Source organism: Mauremys reevesii, linkage group 5 (genome assembly GCF_016161935.1).
Source record: "Mauremys reevesii isolate NIE-2019 linkage group 5, ASM1616193v1, whole genome shotgun sequence".
Classification (NCBI taxonomy): domain Eukaryota; kingdom Metazoa; phylum Chordata; order Testudines; family Geoemydidae; genus Mauremys; species Mauremys reevesii.
The window spans coordinates 43,235,689-43,257,814 of NC_052627.1; the positions used below are offsets into that span (position 1 = coordinate 43,235,689).

Genomic DNA, 22,126 nt, shown 5'->3' on the forward strand with positions numbered 1-22,126 from the left:
AACTTGTGCTTTCAACTTACTGAAAAATGAGACTATGGAAGTAGATTTCTGCAGCTCTTGGCCAGATTTTGTATGTTTTTGCTTAAAAAGGAAAGTGTATATATATATATATATATATATATATAATCTGGAATTGTGAAGACTGATTAGTGGCACACAGCAGAAATATTCAGATACTCCCTCCAGGTCTTCACTAAAATGAAGCAATTAATTGCCAGTGTAGGCACAGTGCCATATAATGATTTAAATACACACAGGGCCAGATTAATCTTTTGTGGGCCCAGCGCCAAACATTTGTGGGCCCCCTGGAGGCAATGGAGCATAGCGTGGAGAGGTCGGTCCCCAGAGCGAGGGGCCAGCCAGGGGCAATGGGGCATGACATGGCAGGGGTGGCCCCACTCCACCCTGCCCAGTGAAGGGCACTGTCTATAAACCGGCAGTTGCCGACGCACAGTGGCCCGCTCAATCCTATGCTGTCAGCATGCCCTTTGCCCTCGGGGGCAGGCCCAGGCCATGCCACACAGCACCCCTGCCCAACACCCCATCAGTAACAACTCCATGGATGCTCCGGGGCTGGAGCACCCACAGAAAAAAAAATATAGTATGTGCTGAGCACCCACCGGCAGCCCCACCGATCAGCTCCTCCTCCTCACCCCCAGCGCCTCCTGCCCACCCCACTGATCAGCTGTTCAGTGGCAGGCAGGAAGCACTGGGGGGGGGAGGAGCAGGCGCAGGAAGAGGCAGAGCAAGGGTAGAGGCACTCGAGAGTGTGTAGAATGAGGCAGGAAGAGGCTGGGTGGAGGTGGGGCAGTCACGGGGAGGGGCCTTGGGAGAAAGGGTGGAGTGGGAGCGGGGCCTGGGGTGGAGTGGGGGTCAAGCACCCCTGGGGAAGTTGGCACTTCTTCAAACCCCCCCCCCAACTCCCTATGACCAGGGCCCCCAGAACCTACTATGCCCAGCGCCCCCCGCCAGCAGGGCGCGGCCAGCAGCGCGCCAAGCAGCGCGCGGCGGCTCCTTCGGGGGCGCGGGCTTTCGGGAGAGAGCCACGGCATGCCTGCGGGGCAGGGTCCACCGCGCGGGGGACGGTGGGTGGACCTGCGCGCCGCAGGGCGCCAGGTCAACCGAGGGAAGGAAGAGGGGGCCGCGGGGGGGGGGAAGGGCGGCGCGCAGCGCTGGCTGCTTGGGGCAGCCGACTTTCTAGAGCCGCCCCTGCCCGCCAGACCCCTTCCACAAATGCACAGAACCCTGCACAATACCACCCCTGCCCAACCCTGCCCACAGCCACACTACAATTGCCCAGCATTCCACACAGAACCCCCACACCCTAGTGCCCCAACACACACAGACCTTCCCCGCCTCCTCATAGCCCAGAACCCCCCAGGCTCCCCAGAGACCCACTCCCCCATGCCTTGCCTCCCAGCCACACTCACCAGCCCTGCTAGGAGGTGACTGTATCTGCCAGCAGCGCAGCCAGGGCTGGTTCCAGGGTGGGGAAATCACTCCAGCCCCTTGGGAGTGGCGCAATCAGCCAGGCCAGGGCCTGCCCTGTCTGGGCTTCCTCCTGTCTGGGGGGACCCAGCCAAGCCCCCTCACTCCCCAACCCCGCAAACTGGTCAAGACTGGCCAGGCTTCTGCACCAGTCCCAGGTGGCTCAGCTCTGGGGATACAGGCCGGGGCCCCATAGGTGGTGGGAAGCAGAGACTGCCCTGAGCCGGAGGTGCACTGGGGTCCAGCCAGGGGGCAGAGAGGAGCCAGTGGGTGAGGCCAGAGGGTGGAGACGAGCCCTGAGCCGGCTGAGAGGAGCAAGCGGTGGGCTGGGGAAGCCAGCGAGCTGACGGCGTCTCAGGGCGCAGTGCAAGTGGAGCAGGTCAGGGCCCCTTCTGAGCATGGGCCCAGCTCCAGGGTGCCACTGTAAATCTGGTACTGAATAGAGAGGAACAGTTTAGGTGGATGGATCCAAGCAAAGAGCTGGATCTGTGTTAGTACAAGAAGGCAAGCTAACAGTTTATGGATGCAAAGTCTTTAATTTCCACAGAAACAAACTATGCACTAATCCAAAAAGAGAAAATGCAATTATGTTAGTCTGTGAGCCCTTTCTCGATAAGTGCATCAGGGGAAAGTTACAATGGAGTCTGACCATCAGCCATTGGAAGAAATCATGAAAAAACCTCACGCAGAAGCACCACCAAAGCTTCAAAGAATGGTGTTACACCTGCAGAAGTACAATATTGTGTTTAAATGGAGACCAGAAAAGGATATACCAGCCACTGATGCTGCAAACAGATTGTTAATGGCCATATGGAGGAGACATTTGAAGCAACAGTTTATTTAGTCATGTTCAGCTTACCTGTGAAAGACAGGAAAACAACAGAACTGAGGCCTGAAAGTAGTAAGATCCCCCGTATTCCACAATCCAAGATCATTCAGGACATTCTGTGAGGAACGAAGATTGGTGAATGATGTGTGAAGGTGTAAGGTTTTGTGAAGGTTTCATGATCAGGGAAACGGGAAAGGACAAAAATAATTCATTAAGGACACATGTGGGTAGGAGAATGAAAGCACAGAAGGGCTAGAACTGGCCTGGCATGGGTGCACTAAACCAGTGGCTCCCAACCAGCAGTTCATGTATCCCTTAGGGTGTACCGAGGTCTTCCAATGATGCATCAACTCATCTAGATATATTTGCCTATTTTTATGATAGGCTACATAAAAAGCACTAGCAAATTTTAGTACAAACTAAAATTTCACAGACAAAATGAGAAAGTAAGCAATTTTTCAGTAAGTGTGCTGTGACACTATTGTATTTTTATATCTGATTTTATATGCAAGTATTTTAAGTGAGGTGAAATTTGGGTTATGCAAAACAAATCAGACTCCTGAAAGGGGTACAGTAAGTCTGAAAAGGTTAAGAACCACTGCACTAAACAAACAGATTCAACAATCCAGATATTACAACAGGAACATGAGAAAGAACTGAGTGCACATGAGGGATCTCTATGGTCAGTAACAACTTGGCACTGTCAGAGGCAAATTACATATATTAAGATCCTATTTAGGACAGAAAATACAGGAAGACTTTGCAACACCATTGACTGCACCTAAAAAAATTCTTTATCCTTTTGCGTCTCTGACAGCGTAAAGACAGTCATAAAACTTGTGCTGTGAAATCACCAGAGAAATTAAATCTATACAAAGTTAATATTGGAATAGTGTGCATGGAAGGTAAATACCAGTATTTTTAAATATTTGATTAGAATACAGCTGTGTTAATAGTGAACTTAATAAGCTTCATTCTTCTTCTATAAGGAGGGGTTGGGGTGTCAGATTACAGTGAGTCATCAGATTGCATTGGCACAGATAACGGCACGAGTTCTTTTTACTGGAATGTATTGGAGATATTTGTGCCAGTTGTGTCCATCATGAGTAAAGTCCACTCTGCATATGTCTTGCTCTGATTGATTTACTTTAGGTGCAGCTGCTGCTTACAGGTGATCCCCATAAAAGCAAACAAAATATGACATGGTGCCAAAACATTGCACAGGGACCTTGTCTTTTTGTCCGTCGTAAAGCACCTTCCTCCACTCTGGCTCTACATAAATAGTAAATTGCAGGAAGAAAGCCTATGATAATGAATATTAATGAATGGGAGTGAATATACAGTATTTTTCTTTCAAGCTTTAACATTTTATCAAGGGTATGAGGAAAACCCACACAGTCCGGCTTCAGCTTTGTTGCTTTCTGGATGCTGAAAAGTTGCTTTTTGTTCTGGCATAGAGTGTTCACATAACCATGTGGTCTATTTCCTCTCCAGCCGCGTTTACAGAGCACTCATGGGATGCATTTGCTTTCACTGAAAGGAATCACTTGGCTCTGTACTGAGGTGGAGAGAGGGAGGAATTCAGAGGCATGGCTTGAGCAGCAGCTGCTATCCTCTGCTGGCTCATTCTCAGCGTGTCATATGTCAGGATCCTGAACATATAATGCACTATTGTTCATGGCTGAAAACTTGGGACTGGAGCACTGTACAATATCATAGCACTAGAGCTTAGGAAATTGCACATGCTTACGTACACACATACTCACACAAATGGTCATGTCAAATGTCTAAGTGACGTACTAGGAGAGGGGAAAAGGAAAAAAAAGCTACTTAATTACTTTAGATTGGGATTTAGTAAGCTATCCTGCGTTGCCCAGCATAATAAATGAAAAGTCTTCAACATCATGGAGCGGGAAATGATGAACATTCCCCCTCTCCCTTCAACATGTACATGCATGCACACATGCACATACACACAATTGCATGTGTAAATTACATACTTAGGACATCTCTCTCTTTCCAGCAGTGACTATAAAGGTAGCCCCAGTAGCAAAACATCTAGTATTAACCTGTTGATTTAATTTCCCACCCTATATATTTGTACTTGGGAAGAGAGAAACTTATGGAGTTTGAGGGTTTATAAACCCTCTCAAAATATTTCTTGAGTACAACTCTTGAGTTTGAGAAATATTTTCCTTTTAAATTAAACTCACTTTTCCTCTAAAAAGGATATTCCATTACAAAAATGTATTTCTAGCTAAAGAGAAGCAGATATTGTATATTAATGATAGGAGATCACCTCCAAGTGCCAGGATAATGTCCTGTGTATAGTATATATACACACACTTTAATTTTGCCATTAGAATTTCTCCCCCTCCCCTACTCCATTTTTCCCAGTTGTTCCATATTTTATGTTCATTTATTGCTCAATTTTCCCACCTTCTGACCCAAACTCTACAAGCTATTTCATGCAGATAGACCTTTAAATCTACATGGCCTGTATGGACTTTGCGGGGTCCATCTGTGTAGAGCAATTTGCAGAATCAGGGCCTGTATTTTCATTGGATTTATTTCCTTTCTGCCTCTGCTGTCCCCTCCACACACATACAATATCTTCAAAGTGAAATGTGAACCCCATGACATTTGAGTTCTACTCAAATTTATGAACCCATGATTTTTTAGTGGGATCAAAATTGCACCAGTTGAGCTAATACATCCTTCATGTAATCTATGTTCACATTTACAGTCTTGCCTCGGAGAGAGGGATGCAGAATTGTTACCAACAAGAACTGAGAGCCAATAGTTACCTTTCTAAAAGTTCTGGAGCAGCAGCCACCGTTGGCTTAGTTTTAGGTAATGAATTTTGTGAGCAAAAACTACTGTAGAGTGCAATTAAGGAAACCCCACAGAAAGGCTAAGAAGCACTACTAAAGCAGATATTATTCTCTCTCCATATGCTGTGAAAAACCTAACACTAGCATTGGAGAGACAGCTACAGCACATTACACAAAAAAGTGAGTGATCCCATATTATGGCCAGGTCATACATTCCTGTGCTGGAGAGAATTCAAGAGTAAGTGCTACAAAAGTACCTGGGATCCAGGTGGGGATATAAAGTTTCAGTTAGTTATGCTATACTCCTGTCTACTGACACTGCTTGATAGCATCTGGGAACTCTAGGCTCTATGGGGACTTTTGTAAGTGAAGTAGCCTCAAAGATATTTGTACTAGACTGAATATGCTGAAGCAGACAACTTATAAAAGGACCTACAAGCTTGACATCAATACAGAGCTACACTGCCATCACAATACAGCTGTTAACTTAACCTCCAGATTACAACTTCTCTGAAATAAAGAATGTTCATTAATGTGAAAGATGATTGGAAGCAGTTGCCTATAAAGGAAAACCACCCCAAGTAACTTCCATGTATAGAGCATATGTATACAACAGTGACATTGTTTAGAAGCCATTTGCATGATAATGTTCTTAAATAATGTTCTCAGACATTATTCTTGGTACATAGGTTTCTGTTTTCTTGCTTTTACCGATTTAAAAAAATATATATAGTTTAAGAAAAATACCATGAGAATCTGTTATCCCTCCCCTCCAATACAGTTAACAGACAAAAGTCAGTGAAGGCTAACTACTTCTACAGATAAAATAGGGCTCTCGCTCTCAAAAAGGCATTTAACATTAATGCCACAGTTCTTTATATAGCTGCTTCCCTGGTGATTTTGTGAGAAGATAATCTTTGCAAATATCAGGAGGAATATGGCACTAAAGCAGTACACATTTTTAAATAAGAATAATTCAAAATTGCATGGTATCTTTTCACTTTAATATTTCTACCATAGGTTTAAATGAAAACATTTGTTTGAAATGCTCCTACTCATGTCTTGTCCCTTATGCGTTTTAATTTATAGATTTCAAATTAAACCACTTATTTTATGAAGACCACCTAACATGTTACTGAATAAAATATTTTTTTAAATTTATATCTATAGACATTCTTAATTTTATATAATTTATACATACACACGTCTGTGTATATTACTCAAGAGCTTTCTTCATTATATTCAGAAACCAATGTCTTTAAAAAAGTCCAACTGCAAGCCAAGAAAAATATCTTACTGGTCTCTATTTAATAAGATGATAACTCATTCCAAAACAAATGAAGAATTCTCCACAACAATCCACAGACCAGATCCTGCAAATGCTTATATACTCACAATAATTACTTCCACTGACTTAAACACAACTGCCAGAGCCTGCTGGATTAGACTTTTTAAATCAAGATTAAATGGATATGGACATTTTAATTTTTATAAGAAACTTCGTTAACAGGAATGTATGATAGACTATTGATTTAATTGGTTATGGTTCAACCTATGTTAATATGGATTTAATGAATCAGGGAATTTGTGATAGGATATGGAGTTTGACTTTAGGTCATGGTATAGAATTCAGTCCAAGTCAACAGTGACCACTAATTAGCACCTTTGTTGGCCGTCTCTCCCAAGGGAGCAATTACAAGCTGGATATGGAGGCTGACCTCTTTCTTCCCTCTAGGGGTGGCTGGTCCAATACCAAGTGAGCATAGTTGTGTGCAGAAATTTGCACTGCCACTGTTCATACTGTACGTTTGCTATGAATAAACAGAGCAATTAGGTCTCCAGAGCTGTCAATCCAGCTCCTTTAAGAAACATTGAATTTATTTAAAAACAAACAAACAAAAAACTGTTGTCCTAATAGATCCATCTTTTTATTCTCCAAGATGGTGGGCTTGATTCTGATTGCATGTGTGTGTAAACTCCGTGGAAATAATAATTTCATTACAATTTGTATGCTTAACTTAAAAAAGCCCAACAACCTACCGTGCTGAAATACGCCTAGCTAAACAAAAGACCCTCACGTGCACAAAGGAGTTAGATTCTGATTGGATGCCTATGATTAATTTATAATGACATTTGTAATTGCAAGCATAGCTAAGCACATAGAACAGACATTTGTACCTTCCTGGACTTCATTCATTTTTATTAAAGGGGGGACAGCATTTGGCAAACAGTTTTATTTTCTTAGGAAGAGATTAGTTGAAGAGAATGTGCTCTATTATGTGCACATTCATGCACATGCACAAGAACACCCTTCTATTTAGCCAAAAATGATGGCAATAGAAAGAATAGTGTTAGGTTTCCATTTCAAAAGCCAAGCTATTTTTGTGCTTTTGTGGAAACTAAAGTTTGGATATTTATAAAAATAAAATTACTGGATGTTCATTTGTTTCCTTGTCAACAAGTGGTGATGCAAATAGAATAAACCATTGGTTGCCATTGTTTAAGAGGTCCAGTATGATTTATCGTTCAAATATAAATGTCATAAACAGAAAAGTACATATGGAGTGTATGTTATTCTGTTTCTGTAACAGAGCAACAAAAGTGAAACTACTAGCTATTACAGTATTAAGACTATTCTCCTCTGTCCTGTCCTGGCATTGTTACAGTGGATACAATTAAATAATCAATAACAAAATAATTAAAGGAAAGAGTATTTACCCCAAGTACAACTTGTGTCTCACACACAGAAATAAATTAATAGCTCTACTGAATTTTAAGCCTAATAATGTTATTTTCACTGCCAGAGAGATGGATTTTTTTGTGTGCACTCTCAGGCCCAAATTCTCAAAGGTATTGGATTCTGAGTTTCCTAATTACCTCAGTCAGTCTGGAGAACCATAATTTTACTCCCCTCAGCCTTCTTTTCTGACAGTTATGACAGGGGTTATTATGGCTCAAATCATCCTCTCCCATATTAAAAGCCAGAGGCGGAGACTTTTGGGGAGAAAACATCTGCAAGGATCCAAATTCATCCAATGTGTGTGGGGGTATGTGTGATGGGGGTAGCATCCCCAGTGTGGCTAAAACTAGGGCATGTTCTCCAACTTGATAGATGTTTGAGTGAACTGTAGAAGGCCAAGGATATCCACGTAGAAGCCCCGTGACTTCATGCCAGCTCGGGATCCCAAAAGGCCCCCCTCCCAGGTCCCTGTCATCTCAGCTCCATTTAAAAGGAAGGAATTGGGGACTAGTGCTGGGAATTGAGGACTAGTGCTAAGAAAATTTAAATTAGCCAAGGACTTATGAACACCCTTTAATTATTCTGTTTCTGAAGCAAGCATTGTGAAGTCCATGGCCCCCAAGAACTCAAAGTGACAAAACACAAATGGTAGTATATGATGCTGAAACTCAGATGAGAAGCTCCTGTCTTGACTTTCAGCTTCCCGAGGAATAGTCTAGGTTGAATCCTACCATCTTTCATTTTCCATGATTTATTGGTATAATGTGGATAAAGGATTGTCATGATATCATCATAATACTGGAATATATGTTCACGAACTTTTACTGAATAAAAGCTTGCACAAAAACTACGCATTAGACTCTATAATTTGGGTACTAGGGCAGATAAAGTACCTTTGCTATTATACTTCCCTTCTTCTAACCTCTAAAATGAAAATAATCTCCTTGAAAGCACTCCTTCTGGATCTATAAAATAGACTCTCGTGGCCCATACACTACTGAAGAGCTCTCCTAACTGGTAAAGGCTAATGTAACACTAAACAATCATAGCAAAGTGTTACAGGTTTGAGAACCAGCTATGACAGCAGCTATCTCCTTCTTTCAAATTCTGTCATCTGGCCAAATCCAAGGGAACTTCCACCTGTGACTACACAACTATATGAAATATTGCTCCCATGAGCTTTGATTGACTTATCTCTTGGACTCAAGAAATGTGACCTATACAAAACTGCTTGCCCTTAAAAGTGGACTATTTTTCAAGCTGCTACTGAGCACCAACATGCACTGTCTGCATATGTACAGAAGCATAGGTGTTTCTAACAAACCCCTCCCTCTTCTCCTCTTCTGATTCTCCTTTCCCTAGACTTAAAATAAAATGTCATACAAAAAAGTTGGTTCACATATTTTATATAATTGTTGCATCGGAGACCAATATCTTTAGCATTTGGTCTTTCAAAGGAGGAAGCTAATATCCCTGAAGGCAACTTCAAATGAAATAGTGTACAACAAAATCATTATAGGCTAAGAAAAACAAAAACAAATAGACACTGTTTGCTAATGAATGGCAAACATTCTGTAAATCTTCTTGCTATTTCAGAGGAAGGGAAATGAGGTACCTACCATATGTTTGAACAACAAGACCAATTCAAGAGGAAGCAGATTCCAAATCAAGTTTACTTTATACAACTGGTGAAATGTCCTTAAGTTTACAAGTACTCTAAAACTGACTAAAACCCAGTGGTCATGTGGGAGGGACACTCTACAGGGAATGAGATTCAAGATGGAAGAAAAGAGGAAAAGCTCCAAGAATCAGAGCAATTTTAATCACTATGTCCAACATAGCTAGAGTTACTTGAGAAGTTTTGTGTTTGTGGATCCCTTGGTCAGGAATTACATATTTGGTACATTTTAGGTTAGATATGTTAATTATAAGGTTAATGAGCTAATGTGTTTCCTGTTTTGCAGTGTTTGCTTCAAACACAGTGTCTTTTACAAATGGGTTCTTTTCTTCTAGAATAATAAAACTAGAACACTGAATTCATGACTTACCACTAAGGAGTGTATTCTGTAACACTGGAAACTTGCAATGGATACAGACCTGGGGTGAAATCCTAGCTGAGATAAAATCAGTGGAAATTTTAGCATTAACTTCAGGTGAAATCCCAACCCCGTTGAACTTCAGTTCAAAGAAGTAGAAGTCTAGTCTTCTAAAGCATTTTTTTTCTTGTTGAGCTTTGACTTTAGTTTATCACACACACACATATTAATGTATGTAATTTAATTTAAAGTTGTTTTAAAAGACAAACACGGTCATTTCTACTGAGTTTTTTATATGAACAGGGTTTAGCACATGGTGTTATTAAGCCTGAGGAAATAAGTCAGGGATGAGGAAATAGTTATGATATCCTGCATCTTGTCTATATAAATTATAGTGTATGTATGAATAGTACAGACAAATCTGATACAAAGCAGGAGGAAGTTGGATTGAGACAGTGTTTGCTTAATTACACAAACAGCTTTAGAAAAGGATAATGGCTTCTCAAAGTAGATGCTGGTGACATAGTAAAGACCTGTTTTATATATTATTTTCAGTACTTCTTTGTTTTGGAAACAAAGGAACTAAGATCATTGGTTCATGGCTACTTTTCAAGACAGCTGCTATGTTAGGGTTACCTCTAGTGGACAAAAGATGGAATCAAGTAGGATTCATTAGCACACAAGCATAGATACAGCAGTTATCCAGTGAAAAAAACAAGTTGAGAGAATTGATACAAATCATTCTGCTGATGATTGCTCTACTGAGCTCAGCTTTAGTTTGTAATATGTTGAGTTTACGCTACACATTTGCTTTACAGTGAAACATAGTGCAGGTTTAAATAACAATATTAAAAACTCCAGATCCTGGCAGCTTGGTCCACTTAGTCTATGATAAAGCATTATAATCCAATGGCAGGTAGAGGCCTTCCAGATACCTGAGCACTTTAAAATGCTGTTCAAGTCATCAGCTATAAACTGTTTTTCTACACTCATGGAACAACAGCTACCTCCCCCAGGGTCTACTCCAGAATATCGTGTTACACAGTTGTGAGAAAACTGGTATAGAGGGCTTTGTTTGCTCCAATGTGTAATTGTGCCTGATGGGGATTCCCTTCTGCTAGTAATCAGCTGGACATCGATCCAGGCATGTTTTTTGGTTTTAACAGTTGATATATAAATAGTTGTTTGAGAGGAAGTGCAATAAGCAAGGATCATTGTCACTTATCACAATTCTGCTAGATAAGTTTTCTAAAGGTCAGACATGTTAGGTCACATTCTCTGCTGATTGACAGGGTCAAATATTACTTCATGACTGAACTGGGGAAATTGAGACCCTTAATTTGAATCTGTTGTCAGAGTACTTGCCCAATGTGTAGGTTCAGCAATTGATCTGTACCAATTGCTGGAAACAGTAGATGGCTTTCATTTATGTGTCCAAATATTACAATAATATTGGTTATCCAAATGTCATGGAGATTCTGAATACATTTGCATAATCAAGCTTTGGGATTACAGAGGTAATTTCAATATAATTAATAACCTTCTGGGGTCAGGACTGTTTTGGAAAACAGGGAGTTGAGAACTGAGATTCTGATGACTATTGTGGTAGTAAATCTGGTTAGCATGAAATATTTTGTATTGCATCAATTAGAGAAGAAAATTGGGGTTATAGCTCATTTTAAATATGGTTCCTAATTTTTCACAATGATATTTCCCCAGTCTGTCAGCTAACCATAGCAAAGATTTACCAGTCACATTATATATCAAGTTTAGTACAAATTCAAAAGCAAAATTCAATTTAAAAACTGCTATACAATTTTTAAAGCAAATATAGACTACAATTTTATAGAGTTGATTGTAATACCTATTTTATCATAATGCTGTTCCACAGTTGTGCCTCACTATGTGGAGGTCATGTTTGTTTTGATAAAGATTCCTTCTAATATTTGTAACTGAAGCATGATAGCTGCTAATAATAATAATATTATTTAAATTTTAAAAGTTAAATGCATGCCAGAGGTTATGCTTCTAAAAAACCCAAAACTTTTATGTCAAATAGGCTTAATGATGAATATGCAAAGATAGTTTTATGTTGGGGGGGAAAGCTAGATTTGGCTCAATGAACCTCACAGGCAACATTTTCAGTGTCCCTTTATAATTTCAGAAGAAAACAAAATGACAATAGCGACCTCCAGTGTTACACAATTGGCATAACAACCTCCAGAAATCTGTGACACAGAACCTTGGAGAAAAACAGCAATTAAATTGTGCTCTACTCAGCATAAACATTTAGATAAATAAAGTATTGTATTCAACCCCACTTGGAAATTCAACTTAGCCTAGAGCAATATGAAAAGTTAACACAGTTAAGACAAATTAACATATACAAAGAAAATACTAACAGTATTCGTTTTTTTTTTTTAAATTAACATTGTTCTTTTAAAAAGCAATAAGGAACACTCCCCCACTCCCCTCCCCCCCAAAAAAGACAGAGAACTACTGTATCCTGCTGAGACCTACATCTGTGAAGACAATTAAACCCTGTTAAACTCTGAATTGGCGAAACTTGGAGGAACTGGGTCCTTTTCTATTACATCCTCTGAGGAATTATAGATAAATAAAAGATTCTACAGACAGCTAGACATATGTAATTACAAAGAGTTCATGCCGATTTATTTTTAAATAGATTGGTTAACAATGAAGTTTGATTTTTTGAAAAACACCTACTGGCGATGCATCCACACTTAGATCTGAAGTGCTACATAAAATATCTTTGTGGTTTAACCTCCCTTTAAAATAAAGTGCCATCTGAGGGGACTGGGCAATCATTTACTACATTTTTAACATGTCGCAGGAAGTATTTTAGCAAAACTAGTGCCCTAGCTGAATTACATTGTAAATTCATTCTACAGCATTCAGGCTCTCCAATTAGAATTTATTTGTTCTAATCTGGTTTAATTAGAAGCTAGAGCTGGGTGAATGCTGCAAGACATTGCCACAATTATTGGTTCAAATTTAAATAAAAAATTAGGAGAATTACAGTAGTAACCAGCGGCTCCAAACACGACGAGGTCCTCATTGTGCTAGGCACTATATGCAACTGCATAGCAAGTGACATTCCCAACTCTGATGAGCTTATTGTTTATATGGAAGAGACGGACAAGATGGCAGGAAGAAGAAACATAAGTGAAGTGATTTGCCCAATGTCATACAATAGATCAGTGGCTAAGCCAGGAACAGAAGTGTGGTCTTCTACCTTCCAGTCCAATACCCTATTCATTAAACCACACTGCCACTTGAGAAGTTTTCTCAAGTGTGTTCATGCCTGCTTCTGTGAATATCTAAGCAGTGGAAATTTGCTGTAGATTGACAAGAATGCCCACAGAACTCTAGTTTTTGTGTTTGCTTGCTCAAATTTTAAATCTGCTTTCTGTGAATGTTCATTATTCTTAATCACAACTTGATTATGATAGCAATGCTTATCCATTACAGAACAGAAACCATACCATGCCATTTAGGTGACCAATTGCAACTAGGTACCCCAGTTCAAACTCTGAGTATCAGATATTGAATAGAAAGCCATGAATAAATGAAATTTTCAAAAAAAGTAATTCAATAACTTTGAGTAATGAATCAATTCAACAAAAATGAGAGAGTCTTGCAAACATTCAGAAATGTATCAAATAAAGCCCTGATCCAGCAAAGCACGTAAGTTCTTGTGTAACTCTAAGCAATGGAGCACGTCTACTAAAGCCAATGGGACTGCCCTAGTGCTTAAAGTTACAGATATGCTTAAATACTTCATTGGAACAGGGTCTGAAATATTTATTATGAATTATTTACTCAGCTCTAAGTGTAGTGATGATTTTGCAAATGTCTAATATTACCTCCTGTTATTAATATGGAAAATATAAATAGGTATGACAATACAGTTTATTGATGTTATTTGGATCAAAATCTGGATTTTCAAATGTTATTTGATAAAAAAGATCAGCAAACATGAAAATGCAGGCTCTCTGTAATAGATGTGTGCATTCTCACTTGCAAGCACTTAATTCAGATGTTTTGTGAACTGTAGTATAGGCGGTCAGGTGTTGGGGGCAAGAGATTCTTTTTACCCATCCAAAATTTAGGGAAAGAGTAGCTAAAGAGAAAAACATCCAATTATTTATCACTATGGTAAGAAACCTGTAGGGTTGGTTTACATGGCCCTGCTGTGTGGACTATGGGGGTATGAGTTGTAGCATGCATTAAAGCGTTGTGCTGTAGCTGCCGTGTGTAGACCCTACTAGTGCAAACTAAAAAGTTCCTAGTTCAAATTAGTGAAATTTCATTTCAAACAGCAGTTAACAGTACAACACTCTGCTGTGCACTGCAACGGTTGTCTACACTGCAGGGCCTTGTAGACAAGCTATTAGAACTCTGCTGAAGGAAAAGAGAAATGAGAACATGACAATTTCCCCTTTGGAAAAAATATTCTGATAGAAGCTAGCCAAAGGGCCTGACTCAGTGGCAGCTGAAATCAATAGAAAAATCTCCCATTGACTCCAATTATGTTTGGATCAAGTGCAAAAAGATTATCCACAGCAACAATTTTCAGTATTAAATATAGTACACATTACATAGTGCATCAACCCTTCTGGGAAAGCAAGAGTTAACACATTTTACACTGAAAATCATTCATCAGGAAGCATACACTACATATTTTTATAAACAAAGCAGATTCCTGCAAGCAGAAATAGTGACTTTATGTAGGTTTCAGAATGGAAACTGTCCTTCAGGCACTTCCATTTTCCACAAAGGCGCATGCACTGGCCATACACCATAACCTTGTCAGACCTAAAGTTTCTAGGAAAAAAGCAGGATTTAGCCAAATTAGAGTGTTTTCTGTTTATTACACCCCTATTGCAAATCTTAACTTCCCAAATATGTCACAAGAGATATTATAGAATATCAGGGTTGGAAGGGACCTCAGGAGGTCCTCTAGTCCAACCCCCTGCTCAAAGCAGGACCAATCCCCAGACAGATTTTTGCCCCAGATTCCAAAGTGGCCCCCTCAAGGATTGACCTCACAACCGTGGGTTTAGTAGGCCAATGCCCAAACCATGGAGCTATCCCTACCCTATACTTTCGAGCATAGACAAAAGGTGTGCAAAAAATGACAAAGGTGAAGCTATTTGAAACCTGGAAAGGAATATATGCTGCCACTACCTCTAGCTAGCAAACAGGAAAATGTTATTCCAATTTTTTCACATCTATTCCCCTCCTAACCTGAACCCCCCATTCCTCATTTTTTCCCCACCAACAAATGTTTTGATGGCCATTTTCCATTCAGCTCCGAGACATGTGTGGGTATTTGCTAATGGAAAGGTCACAAAGCAAACATTTTCAATCAAGAACACAAAGTGGTCACACCTTGAAGAAAATATCTCACCATAAATTTGAGGTGACAGCTTGTGACTGGTACAATCCAGATTGTTTTACAAAAACCACAAGAAAAGCTGCAGTCTGGACATCAGGACACTGATCAGTAAAAAGGTTGACCACATGGGATGGAGGCATTCAAAGACACAGATGTAACCCCATTTGACATTATCTCTTAAAAACGCATCCTTCCCTGAAGAGCTAAATTGGGAGTAGTTTGTTGTCTGACACCATGCAACAGGAAGTCAAATATAATGGCATTTCCCCATTGCCCAAACAGATTCTTTTTGCAATGTGTGATTTCAAGTTTGTCATAACCAGAGAGATTGTGAATGGACCTAAGTGACTGCAAGATGGTCTGCCCTCAGAATAATTAGCTTCATTTCAATACTATAGCACTCTGCGGACTGCAGTCTGCCATGTCTCTTTACATGTTGTATGTATTATGGTTGTCCGGACAGGAGTTTTTTTTACTTGCACTCAGACTGGGGCATGATCTCACTTTACATGAGTCCTTTTTCTCCATATTTCCATAATAGTTTTGGAGATATTTGGTGGAAAACTGATGGACAATTCAGTCCACATAGTATCTAACAGAGCATTTGGGCACGCGCAGTGAATTGAGTGACTTTTTCTTGTAAGATACCACTTTGACACAAAAACAAAATTTTCCCATTGGTACCCTCTACTTTGGACTGCTCAGTGATCTCATATTTTAATGCAGGCTTTGGCATATACAGAATGGAGACTTGGATGAAGTATTTAGCAATCCAATCTGCCAATCTGGAATTGTCAGAAAGAAAAGAGATGCACATTTGTCAGTGAGGCCTGTCAAAATGGCATTTTTTGTGCCTTGAAGATGAGAACAACTAAGGTTGGTGAATGTAAACCAGAGTGGGAAACTTTGTCCTTAGGACACACAAGAAAGCATAATCCACATATGGATCTAGCTATTTGTTGAACCCCAGTTATGTACAGAGACAGTGCACACTTCAAATCCTCCCACGAACATATCTGCATCATGCAGATTTGGAGACCAGACAAAGGAGAGTTCTAAATGAGAACTGCTGGTCCTGAACACAGATCTGTGGGCATTAGAGAAGAATTTTACTGTAGGAAATATTGTTTAACTTTGTTAGGAAAAAATAAAAACCAACATGGAGTTTTACATGAGGGGGGTATGTGTAAACAAACAAACAAAAAAACAAAAAAACAGCCTCCGTCACCTGTGTCTGTAACATTCATGTATCTTAAAAAGAAACTAACACTGGAAATACAAATATAACAATTCACTGTAACATCAATAAAACCAAACCATTCCCATATGTTTCCAGTGGAAAATTGATGATGACACATAGTAAGGCCAAGTTGGGTTCCTTTGGTAAATTCCAAAGCAAACGATCAACATCTGGAACAATTCTAGGACAAGAACTCTAGAAGCAAAGAAAGATTTGCAAAAAGTAAAATGCTTATATAGCTATATTTTACTTTTCCAAATCCTTGCTTCCAGACTAGATGCCAGATTTCTTCAGTCATGCTTTGAATAGCATGGTGCTATCAGACTATGTCTTAAGATACAAACTTTCACACTTACGGTATGTTGTACAGTACCTGAAATTTCATACAGTAGAAGACTGTGGCATCTATGCCCTAACTAAAAAATCTCCACTGCTTAATAGGTATTTTGAGCCTCTCAGTGCCCTGATTATTCTGCACTGTATATCTACTCCATTCCAAGGCTCTCACCATTGCTGCCTCCTGCAGCAATTGAGAAGATTCACAGAAAAAGAAATAGAGTTAAAAGTAATCAATATTTTGGTCTTCCCAACATTTAAAACAAGCTATCACCTCCTAATATTGATGGTTACAAAGCCCGTTGTTTAAGTGAAAGGCAAAAAAAAAAAAAAAAGCTTTTAAAAGCTCATATGGAAAATACAGGCCCAAATAGAAAGATGTTAATGTTTGTGAACAAGGAGACACAAAACTTTGAATTTTCTGTAATGTGTACTATTTCACTTCTAATTGTACTTCTAACTCAGTCTGATGTGTAGTTAGTTTCATGAAATACCTTACTATCAATTGCAGGAGGCATTTAACTTGCACTTAGTGCACAAAATATTTATTTGAGCAGGCAAATATGGGTTTTATTACCCATTTTAAAACAATTTATATTACAATTTAGCTATTGCTCTAGAATAAAGGACCTAGAAATATATCAGATGCACTAATGGTTTCTGGTCTAAATTTGCACACCAAATTAGCTATGATAATAAGATTATAAATTGTGTAACTTTCAGTATTGTTTTGCACTAATGCCACCATATGTTCATCTCAAATCATTAAATGAAATAACTCAGGCTAAAACTGAAACAGTAAAAATTAAATTACTGTGGTAACTCAGTCATGGGGTATATATATAACCTTCTCAGAAGTGATAAATAAAATGCTGACTCACCAGATTTGTTTTTTATAACTCTTCAGATTAAAAGGTCCCTACTGAAACACCTTGGCACATGTATTTCATGCATAGGTTAGTCAATTGGATTAAAGCCAAGCTGTTAAGAAAATAAGCCACAAATCCAGGGGCTGGGCCCTGCATATGTTGGATGTTATCTGTACAAAAGGAAAGACAAAGCTGATAATGATAGGTTAATTGCTTGATCACTTTCCTGCACCCAAAGAGATGTCACATGATTGTCAACTTCTTGAGCCAAAGTACTTTAAGTAATAGTATTAGTAACATCTGTGGCTAGTTATAAAGAGCAGTGCTGTTACAAACACAGGGCTAGGTCACACCTACCTGCTGAGTGGCTGTGCTGAGGGGAAGATGGTGTAATAACCCTTTCCACACTTTGCTTCTGTGCCATGCACAGGGCAATCTGTCTCTTCATTCCCTTTGTGGAAATAAGATAGAATGGTAGGGAGGGAAGTAGGTCCCAGCTCTCCATAGCCTTCTGCACCAGCTAGCTGAGGTAATGAGATGCAGTTAGGGATGTTGTGTACCTTGTAACATGGGAGTAGTGTAGCCCCAGCATTCTCAGGTAGACTGATCTTACTGAAGGTATTTCTGTGGGGATGGTGAACCTCTGCAACAATCCAAAACAAGGCTGCACTTTAAGAGCATAAAGGAGAGTCTACTGATAAACTGAGTCAAAGGCTTAGAGCAATATTCTACTAATATTAATTCATTTTCTCCTCTGATGACTGTTCACAGAAGTTACCATTGTCTTCTAGTGTTCACTTTCTCATTGCAACCAGGCACCTGTGCATTCTGTGATTCTACCAATTTTGCCATGACATTCACTCCTTAAACACTCATCACTTAGAGCTGTGTTCTTGAATTTAGCTCTCCTAAAGAAATGTTTCTTGTTCATATGATTGTGGGAAAAGTGAGTATGCATAATGCCTGCCTGAGGCTGCAGACAGTGTGCAAAATAGCTCTGAGTAGTGAAGTGCCTGATTCACTTCAATGGAATATTAACTCTGAACCCTAGAGATGGAAATATAAAAGTCAGTGTTAATGCTTCCACTGATGATCATTTTAGTAGAAACATTCAACTAATGTGCTTATCCCACCTTATCAAAGTGCTTCCTCGAGGACCAAAAGCCCTTCTGTACACCAGCAACTTCAGCGAAGTTGGGTATTATTGAAAGTGCGAGACAGTGTAAGATATATTGACAAAGAAAATGACAAGGGCTTCTATGCTGATTGTATTCTTTTTTAAATGTAAATAAGAAACCTCAATTTTTTTTAAAAAAGTGAAATGATTCTGCCATAGAATTTCTAGTCTGCTGCAACAGAACAGAATCCAGGGACCTTGCAAGAAGCTAGATCCAGTACACGGTCATGTCTTAAAATAGTAAGCTGTCACTTTAAATGCCCAGCTTCCTGATTGTAGGCAGGAGTATCTGAAGGAAAGCATAAAACAGCAGTCTGTTTGCATCCAGCCAGCCTAGAATAAGGTGTGCTGGGATTGTGCCTCTCAGTTTTATGGAGCAGCCTGCTTTGTCTCTGTTTTGGGTTGTTGTGTGTTATTCTGAACTCTAAGAAACAAAGCAGTTATACCACAACGTTTCAGAAAGAGTTTTTTTGTTCAACTTCTCCAAGTGTATGCCAGGAATATAACACACAAACAGTACATGGAGCCCTGAATATGACAATGGTCAAGATTTCAGTCTTTCCAAGTTCAGTAGATTGCTGTGCAGCTACTGTGACCTAAAGGCTAATTTGGGTAATTTACTTTGCCTGAGACATATTGATTGCATAATTTCTGTGAAAGCATTTATCTGCACTTAGAAATTTACTTGAGCTGTAGTTTTTGGATCTGGATCTCACCCTGTCACTCCACACATCTCAGAAAGTCAGAGGGTTTAAGATCCAGATTTTGATTTGGTCCATTGTAAAGAGTGGTCAGCTGTTAAATTTGTATCCAGATTTGGATTTTGACCTCTACTCCCCAAAATATAGGGGTGTTCAGAATGAATGTTGGTTGAGAAAAAAAATCATTCAGTGGACTTCTGAATGTTCTGAACTTTGAAGGGAAAAAGTTCTTATTTATCTTCCCCCCCGCCCTGCCATTACTGTGATTTCACATGTGAAATACATGTCAGAAACAAAACTCCTGGGGCTAAATCCTCCTCTCCCATGGAAAACTCCATGAGAAAAGGGAAGAGTAATTAAACACTTCCACTGGTAAAATTCAACCACAGTTTCTCCTGAGAGGAGGATTTTGCAGAAAGACTGAGGATCAGGAAATCCAGTTTCATCTTTGTGGTTCTAAGCACAACTGCACAGAGAGTCAGTTCATCCTGTTACTTCCTGACCCTCTCCTAGCAGCACAGCTCTCTTAAGAGCCACACTGCCCTAGTTCCTCCACCACAGTTTCACCCTACCCTCCTTTCCAAGGGATTCAGCCACTTCCCAGGTGACATATAATCCTTCTCACTGTCACCCCATGCAAGTTACATCACCACCCCCCATCCAACCTTAGCTTTACTCTAGAAAAATATAGGTAAAGTTAGGAAGGACTTATTACAAGGACATTGTGAAATCCCTATTTTTTATCAAGAACTCTATTCTCAGTGTGCTATAACTCTAATATTAAATACATGATTGCTTAGTTCAAAAATATTCTACAGTTTTTATTTAAATCAATAAATATACTTAATGTAAGCCACCATCTATTCAGTACTTTGCATAACCCTGAAGACTTTTTCTTCATTTACTGTTAAAACATATCACACTGGAAATAAAGTTATATAGCTCTGATACTCATGCGTTTTGAGCCCGAGTTAATTTGGACATCATTTTTTATTAAGAGTGAAATGCAGCTCTTTGCTTGCAAAAAGGCTAAGTTCAACCTATGCACCACTTAATGTTTCACTTAAACTATGCATGGGCCTTGTGCTGGATTGTATTTTGTCCTTAAACAGTACATTGCTTTTTTATGTCTTTAATGAACAGAGTTTAAACTGAGGGAAGTAACTTGCATGGGGTAAGAGTAAGTGAGAAGAACGTATCTCAGGAAAGAAGTGGCTGCACAGCTTAACTCTTCTTTTTCCAGTGCTTACTTTTGAGAGATTTTTAAAAAAGAAATAGAATTATTTTACAGAAAGAATGTATTCTTTTTTGAGTGTTACCAGACTCCATTGATACATACATACAGCCTAAGCTGTTTCCCAACAAGCTGCTATAGACTAGTAAGCCTTGCAACTGTGCTTGGCAAATTGCTTGATCTGATAATTAAAAAGGTAATAATTGGAGATATACCAATCTCCTAGAACTGGAAGGGACCTTGAAAGGTCATCAAGTCCAGCCCCCTGCCTTCACTAGCAGGACCAATTTTTTCCCCCAGATCCCTAAGTGGCCCCCTCAAGGATTGAACTCACAAGGGATAGATTAAAAACAAAACATCTGCAATATGATGATCTGATAGGGTTTAACCAACATGGATTCAGTTAATGAAAATCATGTCTCACTAATATTAGAGTTTTCTGAACACATCAAAAATTAGTGTATCAAGGAGAATCAGTGAACATAATTTATTTCAGCTTCTAAAAGGCCTTCAGCAAGGTCCCTCACAAAAGAATTAAGTAGGCTTGGTGAAAGACAAAGTATTGTTTTGGATTAGGAGACAGAAAACAACGAGTAGGATTAAGTGGTCAGTATTCCTCCTAGTATAAGGGGCAGAAGGGGTGCCTCAAGATTTTCTATGATGAGAGGTCCGATATGTGTAGTGAGGAAGTCACATTTGCATGAAACAAAGTTATTTAGTCCAGAGAGGACTGTGAGGAACTTCAGGGAGACCAAAACAAGCTAAGTGAAGGGGCAACACAATGGCAATGGCAACACAGGATGTTGAGGCCAAGAGCTTAATAAGATTTTTAAAAATAATTGGATATTTATATGGATATATCATATAATTTATCACATAATTCAGATTTATAATATAATTCATGACAATAACATTTATGGAAGAAATTAAACCTTGTGCTTCAGGGCTTAAGCCAATCTCCAACTAGTAGAGCTCAGGATAAGACCCATGTAGGGTCAAGGGGCAGATCATTTCACAGCTGGCTACTCCAGGGTTATATCATCCACTGAAGCACAGTGGTACTTACTAGCCACTGTTGGAGTCAGGATACCCTACTTGATAAATCACTGGTCTGATCCAATATGGCAATTCCTATGTTTTATTTGCTAGTAAATTACTCGTTTTAAGTCTGAAAATAGCAGTGTGGACACTATAGTCTCAGTGTAGTCATAGACCCACTG

At 39.5% G+C, this 22,126-nt stretch overlaps 1 long non-coding RNA gene across 2 annotated transcripts in view; it reads right to left on the reverse strand.

Moving 5' to 3' along the window:
- The window catches only part of LOC120406009, a 97,123-nt gene extending 79,204 nt beyond the window's left edge, over positions 1-17,919 (reverse strand). Inside the window, exon 1 of one of the 2 annotated variants that reach the window (XR_005599037.1) lies at positions 17,807-17,909. This is a non-coding gene — a long non-coding RNA (uncharacterized LOC120406009). Of the gene's footprint in view, positions 1-17,806 lie in introns of both variants that reach the window. The other variant, XR_005599038.1, reaches the window with a different exon arrangement.
- Between the last annotated feature and the right edge of the window lie 4,207 nt (positions 17,920-22,126).